The 10,329-nt window shown below is 37.0% G+C and overlaps 1 pseudogene across 1 annotated transcript; it reads left to right on the top strand.

The window, feature by feature from the left end:
* Positions 1-2,615: 2,615 nt before the first annotated feature.
* LOC309866616 (aminoacyl tRNA synthase complex-interacting multifunctional protein 1 pseudogene) lies at positions 2,616-3,148 on the top strand (annotated as a pseudogene). The gene has a single exon. The product of its transcript is annotated as an aminoacyl tRNA synthase complex-interacting multifunctional protein 1 pseudogene (transcript).
* The last annotated feature ends 7,181 nt before the right edge of the window (positions 3,149-10,329 follow it).

Here is a 10,329-nt window from a genome sequence, read left to right as displayed (position 1 = left end):
TGGAGCATCAGTTTTTTTATGTGCCAAAATATTTGCTTTCTCCATATTTATATGTTCATGAATAACGAAATCTCTTAGTCTCTGGGTTACTTTGCACACTATTTATAATTGTTATCCCACTTACCTTCCCAAATCATTTGAGGTTAATTCGGGCTTCTTTTGCTAATGGTTGTATGCTTGATTACAAATATCCCAGAATTTTCAGATGAATGATAATCACATTTATAACAATTCGCACGACATTCAATTCCATATTAGGTGTATAAGCATAACCCAACTTATAAGGGATTTCACTAACAAGACAGCATCTTCCTATATTGGCTTTAGATAATTGTGTTTCACTTAAAGGGAATCACAAAGCTTTTCTAAGTTTGTTTCTCTTTTGAAAACACACAAATAATTATTGCTGAAGAAAAACTAAAATAACCTATATGTTGGGGCTCCTGGGTGGCTCAGTGGATTAAGCTTCTGCCTTCTACTCAGGTCATGATCTCAGGGTCCTGGGATCAAGCCTTGCATCAGGCTCGCTGCTCAGAGGGAGCCTGCTTCCCCCTTTCTCTTTGCTTGCCTCTCTGCCTGCCTCTCTGCCTACTTGTAACCTCTCTCTCTCTCTCTGTCAAATAAATAAATAAAATATTTTTAAAAAGAGGTAACCTATATGCATCAATTTAATTTGTTTTTGATATACAGCTGTTATTTAGGTACAAATATACTATGTAAAGCCAAGAATTGTTGAGAAGCTGCTGATAACAACCAGACTCAGTGTTTGGTTTGGAGTTAGGAGAATATTTCCTAAATATCGTGATTAATATTATGTGGCAATTTGGAAGAATGTTGTGGAATGAAATTACCACAGAAATCGATGAATTCCGAGTAAAACAGATTTCCCTGCATGACGTAGGTAGGCCTTCCCCCAGTAGCTGAAGTTCTGAAGAGGAGAAAAAGACCAGTCTTCCCAAGCAAGAAAGAACTCTCCAGGAGGTTGTCTTTGAATTTCATCTGTACCATCAACCCTCCTGGGACTCTAGCCTTCCAGTCCACATTGTAGATTTAGATTCTAAACTTGCCAGGCTCTGAAAGACAGTGAGCCATTACTTGTATTAAATCAATCTCTCTCTCTCTCTCTCTCGCCCTCTCCCTCTCTCTCCCTCTCATTCATCCTCTCTCTATTTCTGTCTCTCCCTTTCTCTTACCTGAAAACCCTGAACAATACCATAAATATAAAGTCAGTAATAGAAGATTCAGAAAGCAAAATACACAAAAATATGTAAAAAAACAAAACAAAACAAAACACCAAAACTTTGTATTTTAGGAAGCATCACAATAGAATTTAAATCCAACTACAAACTTGTTAACTCTGTTTCCAATCTTGTGACCCCCAAAGTCATTACATAGAGTTGTACAGATTTTAAGTGCTCTAGACTTACTGGTCAAAGGGTTTGTGGGAGCTGATATCCAGCCTGTGCCCCACCCTTCCAACAAACAATATATCCTAAATGAGCCTGGGTTTGTCCCCTGGAAGCACTTTTTTTCTAATCCATACAAAGTTCCAGTGTGGCTATTTTAGCCTTGATGACAAAACCCTGAATCTTTAATATAGAAAAAGTATTTATAAATCAGTAAGTGAGGCAAATTTGAAGAGAGAGAAGAGGAAATAATTTAAGAAAATTATTTTTTAAAAGAAAGAAGACTAATAGGCCAATAAACATTAAAAATTGACCTGGTTAATAAAACTTAACAAGGCATATCTTTATTCACATATCAGATTTGGAATAAATACATCAAACTCATGGTCAGGTCTAATGAAAATAGTTAATTTCATAATTAAAATAATATAAATTTAAATAACACTTGATGTCTCTTCAGGGCTTTCTTTATGCCAGTACTATGTCAAGTTGATTCTTTCAATTAATCTTCACAAAAGTCTAATGAGAGAAACACCATCATTACCAGTGTAAAAATGAGGAGACTGAGGCTAATGTGTTTGGACACACACACTGTCAGTAGCAGAGCTGATGTTCTAACCCAGGTGCATGGGCTCTAGAATCTATATTCTTAACTGTGGAATACTGCTGTCCTCACTGTTAATATATATCAGGGGGCACCTGGGAGGCTCAGTTGATTAAGTGTCAGACTCTTGGTTTTGGCTCAGGCCATGATTTAAGTGTTGTGAGACTATGCTCACAGAGTTGGGCTCTACACTCAGCTAGGAATCTGCTTGAAATTCTCTCTGCCACTCTTACCCTCAGCCCTACCCATGTGCTCTCTGTTAAATAAATAAAATCTTTAAAAAATGTAAATTAGCATAAATTTTTGATAGACACTTTGGAAATATAAATCAGTCTCCTTGAGAACTGCCAATAGATCTAGACCTAGTATTTCTATGACAAAAGAAGTCTGTTAAGAAGTGTGGATTAATAAATAAAAATCTATAACAATTTAATTTTTTCCACATTAGTTAAAATGAATTAAAGTAGATCAGTGTGTCATAAAATAATGACAAGAAAAACAAATTTTTAGTGCATATTTCAATATATTAAGAAAGGTTAATGGTGTTTTCCTAAAAAAAAAAAAAAAAAAAAAAGAGAGAAAGAGAGAGAGAGACTAGGCTATATATGTCGTACACATTCTCAGTAGCAGGAAGCACTGACTCTAAGCCAGTAGATGTTTCTCGTCTGGATCTTTGAGTTGATTATATCATCACTGCCAGAAAACATCCTGATGCAGATTCTTTATATGTAGAAGAAGTAGATGTTGGAGAAACAGCCCCAAGAACAGTTGTCAGTGGTCTGGTGAATCATGTTCCTCTTGAATAGATGCAAAATTGGATGGTGATTTTACTTTGTGACCTGAAACCTGCAAAGATGAGGGGGGTAATATCTCAAGCAATGATGATGTGTCCTAGTTCACCTGAGAAGGTTGAAATCTTGGCATCTCCTAATGGGTCTATTCCTGGAGACAGAATTATTTTTGATGCTTTTCCTGGAGTCCTGACAAGGAGCTAAATCCTAGGATGATTTGGGAGGATATATAGCCTGATCTCTTTACTAATGATGTGTGTGTGACTACACGTAAAGGAGCTCCCTTTGAGGGGAAAGAGAAGGGAGTGTATAGGGCTCAAACTATGACCAATAGTGGAATAAAATAAAATTAAATGCTTCATTTACTGAACTACATTGGAGTTGTATTGGTGAATGAAATAAACAATTGTCACAGTATTTATAGTATTTACAGTCTCACAGAAAATGCAGACAATTAAACATAAACAAAATGGTAATTTACAATAAGTCTAAGGAAAAAAAATCAAGGTAAGTAAGAGTGGGAATGCCGGAGTTTTCATTTTAAATATGATGTTAAGAATATGCCTCACTGAGAACAGGACTTTTGACCAAAAACTTAAAGGAATACATGGGAGCATCCATGTGTACCTCTGGGAAAAGCAAAACACAGAGAGAACAGCCAGTGCGGAGGCATTTACGTGGCTGCTGCCTGATGATATTCAAACAACTCCTAGAACTAAAGTAGAGTAAAGTGGAAAGTGGTTGGGATGATAAGCAACTGTAGGTGGGGCATAAATCCTAAAGGGCCCTGTAAGACACACCAGCACATGGCTTTCTCTTCTGAGTGAAGTGGTGAGGGTGAGTTTTGAGTAGAGGACAGGCATTAAAACAGCTCTAACTGCTCCTGTTGGAAAAGGCAAGGATGGAAGCTAGGAGGCCAGATAAGCAACAAGTTCACTAATTCAGGCCAACTCTGATGATGGCTCATTCCACAAATGTACACTGTAAGACAGAAGTAGTCAGATGCCAGGTTATTTGAAATTATAGCCAATAGGATTTCCTGAAGATTATTTTTTTTCAAGTTTTTATTTAAATTCCAGTTACTTGGAGAGAGTCCCAGATGACAGAAGAGTAGGAGGTCTTAATTTCTTCTGGTCCCAGGAATTCAGCTAGATGGCTATCAAGACATTCTGAACACCTGCGAAATCAACTGGACGTGGAAGAAAAGAATTGCTGCAACTCTATGAATAGAAAAACGACCACTTTCTGCAAGGTAAAAGGTGTAGAGAAGTGAATCTAAGGAGATTTATGGGAAAATAAACCACAGGGGCAGGGAGCCTCTGTCAGCTGGTACTAGCAAGTGATACAGTCGTGGAGTACAAAATCAGAACTTTTAGAAGTCTGCTTCGGTAAGGGACGTTGTTCAGGCTGCTAAGTTGGACTGAACCCTAGCCTGTTCAAACTGGCTGAACCCCCTAGACCAGGGGTGCCTAAGTGCAGCAGAGCTCCCAGGCATCAGAGTGGAGAAGCCAGCTGCAAAGACTGAGCCCAGGAGTGAGCTCTCAGCTCAGGGTTGCCATAAACCAGAAACCACAGCACAGTCAGACCACTGCTCTCTGACCAGAGGCCCAACAAGTGGCAGAACTGGCAAGAACCCCCTTCCTCCCTGGGAGGAGTGGCACAGGAGTGCACCAAAGGAACCTACAGGGTTTCATAACTCAAAAGGGGGCCATGTGCCTGAGATAGAAATGCTGAGTCACAGATGAGTGAGCACAGAGTGTGGCTAGAGACCAGGGAGACAGGAGTGATTGATTGCTTTTCTCTGAGGGATCACTGAGGAGTGAGGCCCCGAGCTTTCAGCTCTGAGGACAGATATCAAGAGATTGCCATTTTCATTCTCATCTTCTATAGGTGCAAATAAAGTCTTCAGAGAACAAAAACCACATATAACAAACTGGAGCAGATTGCTTAGCCTGGCCCTCTGGCAAGGATGGTACAATTCCACCTCCGGCAAAGACTTGAGAATCAATGCAACAGGCCCCTCCCCCAGAAGAACAGCAAAAGTATCCAGGCAAGACCAAGTTTACCAATCAATGGGAACTGCAAAACTCCAACGGTGAGGGAATACAGCTTATAGAATCCATGGCTTTTTCCCAGTGATTCTTTAGTCTTTCAACCTTAATGTTTTTTAAATTTTTTCTTTCCTTTTTCAACCAATTTCTTATTTTATCAACTTCTTTTTAAAATTCTTTTTTATTTTAATTTTTCCAATTGTACTCTATCCCTTCATTGTATTTAATCATATATATATGTATGTACATATGTGTGTGTGTGTGTGTGTATCAGGTATTCTTTCTTTACAATTTTGGGATGCAGCTTCTACTAACAGACCAAAATACACTCAAAATCTAGTGTATGGCTCTGTTTTCTATTCACCTGTCTGATTATATTCTCTTTTTTTGTTGTTGTTTTTGTTGTTTTTCTTTTTCTTCTTCCTTTTTCAGTTTGTTTGTTTTGGTTTATTTTTTGTTTTTTGGACTTTTCTGTTTGTTTGTTAAAGTTAAAGTTTCTTAACTTTCATCTTTATAGTTACATTCTATGTTTTCAATGTATTTCATAAGTTTTTCTTTACAATTTTGAGATGTAGTTTCTTCTAACAAACTGGCAAAAATACACTCAGAAGATGGCGCATTGCTGTGTTCTGTTCACCTGTTTTTTATATCCCTTCTTTTTTTTTGGTCCTTTAATTTCCATTTTTACAGTTACATTCTATCCTTCCATTGTATTTAACTTTATTTTTATACCCATATAAGTCTTTTTTTCTTTAAAATTTTGTGATCTATTTTTCTAAAAAAAAAAAACAGACCAAAATACACATAGAATCCAGTGTATTACTCTATTCTGCTCTCTCTCTTTCTCTCTCTCTATCTTTTTTTTCCTTTTCCCCAGTTTCAGGTCTCATCTAATTTGTTTACTGTATATTTTTCTGGGGTCATTGTTCCCAGTATTTTGTTCTCTCATTCATATATTCTTCCCTGGACAGTATGATAAGATGGAAAACCCTTCCTCAAAAAAGAGAACAAGTGGCAGTACTGACTGCCAGGGACCCAATCAGTATGGACATAAGTAAGACATTGGAACTAGAGTTCAGAATAATGATTATAAAGATACTAGCTGAGCTTGGGGGGGGGGGGAAGCATAGAAGATAGTGGGGAATCCCTTTTTGGAGAAATAAAAGAACTAAAATCTAACCTACTCAAATATTATTTATAAGAGCAATCAAAATGGAGACTCTAACTGCTAGGATTGATGAAGCAGAAGAGATAATTAGTGATATAGAATACCAAATGATGGAGAATAAGAAAGCGAAAAAAAGAAAGATAAGCAACAACTGAATCCCATGGGGAGAATTTGAGAGATGTGTGATACCATAAAGTGAAACAATATTAGAATAATTGGGATCTCAGAAGAAAAGGAAAGAGACAGATGCAGTAGATATACTGGAGCAAATTACAGCAAAGAACAACCCTAACATGGTGAGGGAACCAGGCATCAAAATTCAGGAGGCACAGAGAATCCCTCTCAATATCAATAAAAATAGGTCAACATCCCAACAAATAATAGTGAAACTTAAAAATCTCAGAGACAAGAGAAAATTCTGAAAGCAATGAGACAAGATGTCAGTAACCTACAAGGGTAGAAACATTAGATTGGCAGCTGACCTATCCACAGAGACCTGATAGTCCTGACATGATATATTTAGGGTGCTAAATGAGAAAAATATGCAGCCAAGAACACTTTATTACAGCTAGAATTCAAAATTCATTCAAAATAGAAGAAGACATAGAAGCCTTTCAGAACAAATGGAAACTAAAAGAACTTGTGATCACCAAACCAATGCTACAAGAAATATTAAAGGGTATTCTGGAAGTGAAGAAAGAGTTGCAAAGTAACATAGACCAGAAAGGAAGAGCCAATACACAGAAACAGTGATTTTATAGCCAATACAAATTCATATCTTTTAAGAGTTACTCTGAATGTAAATAGGCTAAATGTTCCAATAAAAAAACACAGGGTATCAGATTGGATAAAAAAGCAAGACCCATCAATAAGCTCTCTGCAAGAGACTCATTTTAGACCTAAAGACACCTCCAGATTGAAAGTGAGGGTGTGGAGAGCCATTTATCATGCTAATGGCCATCAAAAGAAAACTGGGGTGGCAATCCTTATATCAGACAAATTAGGTTTTAAACCAAAGATTGTAATAAGAGATGAGGAAGGTCACTATATCATAATTAAAGGGTCTATCCAACAAGATCTAACAATTATAAATATTTATGCTCCCAATTGGGAGCAAGCAACTATATAAACCAATTAATAAAATTAAAGAAACACATTGATAACAATAAAATAATAGTAGGGGACTTTAACACCCAACTCAACAGTAATACACAGATTATCTAAGCAGATCAACAAAGAAACAGGCCTTTGAACGACACAGTGGACCAGATGGAATTCACAGATAAATTCAGATCATTCCATCTCAAAGCAACAGAATACACATTCTTCTCAAGTGTACATGGAGCATTCTCCAGAGTAGATCACATATTGGGTCACAAATCAGGTCTTAACCACCACCAAGAGACGGGATTATTCCACACATATTTTTGGCCACAGTGCCTTGATATTGGACCTCAATGACAATAGTAAATTGGGAAGGAACTCAAATACTTGGAGGTTAAAGAACATCCTACTAAAGAATGAATGGGTCAACCAGGAAATTAAAGCAGATTAAAAATATATATATATAATAACAGTCACCAAACTGTGGAAAGAACCAAGATGCCTTTCAATGGATGAATGGATAAGGAAGATGTGGTCCATATACACTATGGAATATTATGCCTCCATCAGAAAGGATGAATACCCAACTTTTGTAGCAACATGGACGGGACTGGAAGAGATTACGCTGAGTGAAATAAGTCAAGCAGAGAGAGTCAGTTATCATATGGTTTCACTTATTTGTGGAGCATAACAAATAGCATGTAGGACAAGGGGAATTAGAGAGGAGAAAGGAGTTGGGGGAAATTGGAAGGGGAGGTGAACCATGAGAGCTATGGACTCTGAAAAACAATCTGAGAGGTTTAAAGGGGCGGGGGGTGGGAGGTTTGGGGAACCAGGTGGTGGGTATTAGAGAGGGCAAAGATTGCATGGAGCACTGGGTGTGGTGCAAAAACAATGAATACTGTTACACTGAAAATTTAAGAAAAAAAAAAAAGAAAAACAAATAATGTAAACAAATGAAAAGGCAGTCCTAAGAGTGAAGTAAATAGCAAATGCCTTCCCTAAGAAACCAGAAAAGTCTCAAATACACAACACAACCTTACACCCAAAGAAGCATGAGGAAGAATAGCAAATAGAGCCTAAGCCAAGCAGGAGAAGAGAAATAATAAAGATTAGAGCAGAAATCAATGAAATGGAAATCAAAAGACAGTAGAACAGATCAACAAAACAGAGCTGGTTCTTTAAAAGAGTTAATAAAATTGATAAACCCCAAGCCAGGCTTTTCAAAAAGAACAGAGAAAGGACCCAAATTAATAAAATTATGAATGAAAGAGGAGAGATCATGACCAACACCAAAGTAATATAATTATAAGAACATATTATGGGCAACTACATGCCAATAAATTAGGCCATCTAGAAGAAATGGATGTATCCCTAGAAAAGTATAAACTACCAGAACTGAAACAGGAAGAAATAGAAAACCTGAACAGACCCAACAACAGCAAAGAAACTGAAAGAGTAATCAAAATCTCCCAACAAACAAGAGTCCAGGGATGGATAGCTTCCCAGGGGAATTCTACCAAATATTCAAAGAACTAATACCTGTTCTTCTGAAGCTGTTTCAAAAAAAAAAAAAAAGAAAAAAGAAAGAGAAATAAAGAAAGAAATAGAAGTGGAAGGAAAACTTCCAAACTTACTGTATGAGGCTAGCATTATTTTTATCCCCAAACCAGACAAAGACTCCATCAAAAAGGAGAATCACAGACCAATATCTCTGATGAACATGGATGCCAAAATTCTCACCAAAATACTAGCCAATAGGACCCAACAGGATCCTAATCCAATAGGATTATTCACCACAACCAAGTGGGATTTATTCCTGGGCTGCAGGGGTGTTTCAACATTGCAAATCAATCAACGTGGTACATTACATTAATAAAATAAAGGACAAGATATATATAATCCTCTCAACTGATGCAGAAAAAGCATTTGACAAAGCACAGCATCCTTTCTTAATTAAAACTCTTCAAAGTGTAGGGATAGAGGGAACATACTTCAATATCATAAAAGCCATCTATGAAAAGCCCATGGCAAATCTCATTCTCAATGGAAAAGCTCTCAGTATTTTTTCCTGATCCCCAGATCAGGAACACAGCAGGGATGCCCACTCTCACTATTGTTGTTCAGCATGGTACTAGAAGTCCTAGCCTCAGAAATCAGACAACAAAAAGAAATAAAAGGCATTCAAATTGGCCAAAAAAGAAGTTAAACTCTCACTCTTGACGTGATACTTTATATAGAAAACCCAAAGACTCCACCCTAAAATTGCTAGAACTCAGACAGCAATTCAGTGAAGTGTCAGGATATAAAAATCAATGCACAGAAATCAGTTGCATTTCTATTCACTGACAATGAGACTGAGAAAAGAGAAATTAAGGAATTGACCCCATTTATAACTGCACCAAAAACCATAAGATATTTAGGAATAAATGTAATCAAATAAGTAAAGAATCTGTACTCCAAAAACTATAGAATATTCATAAAAGAAATTGAGGAAGATACAATAAAATGAAAAAAATGTTTCATGGTTGGTCATGGATTAGAAATACAATTATTGTTAAAATATCTATGCTATCCAGAATAGTCTACATATTCAATACAATCCTTATCAAAATACAATCAACATTTTTCACATAGCTGGAACAAGCAATCCTAAAATTTGTATGGAACCAGAGAAGACCCCAAATAGCCAGAGGAATGTTAAAAAAGAAAATCAAAGTTGGTGGCATCACAAAGCCAGACTTCAAACTGTATTACAAAGCTGAACTCCTCAAGACAGTATGATGTTGGCACAAAAACACATAGATCAATGGAACAGAATAGAGAGGCCAGAAATAGAGCCTCAACTCTATGGTCAGCTAATCTTTGACAACTGGAAAGACTATCCAAAGGAAAAGAGACAGTCTCTTCAACAAAATGGTGCCGGGAAAATTGGACAGCCACATGTAGAAGAATGAAGTGGACCATTTTCTTGTGTCATACAGAAAGATAAACTCAAAATGGATGAAGACCTAAACGTGAGATAAGAATCCATCAAAATTCTAGAGGAGAACAAAGGCAGCAATGTCTGTGACTTCAGCCATAGCAACTTCTTGCTAGACACATCTCCAAAGAGATACACACACACACACACACTGGAATATTACTCAGCCATCAGAAAGGATGAATTCCTACCATGTACGTTGATATAGATGGAACTGGAGGG

Source organism: Mustela nivalis, assembly GCF_964662115.1.
Source record: "Mustela nivalis genome assembly, chromosome: 6".
In the NCBI taxonomy this organism is placed as follows: domain Eukaryota; kingdom Metazoa; phylum Chordata; class Mammalia; order Carnivora; family Mustelidae; genus Mustela; species Mustela nivalis.
The sequence above is the reverse complement of the archived record's forward strand: the minus strand, read 5'-3'. Positions and strand labels throughout refer to the sequence as shown.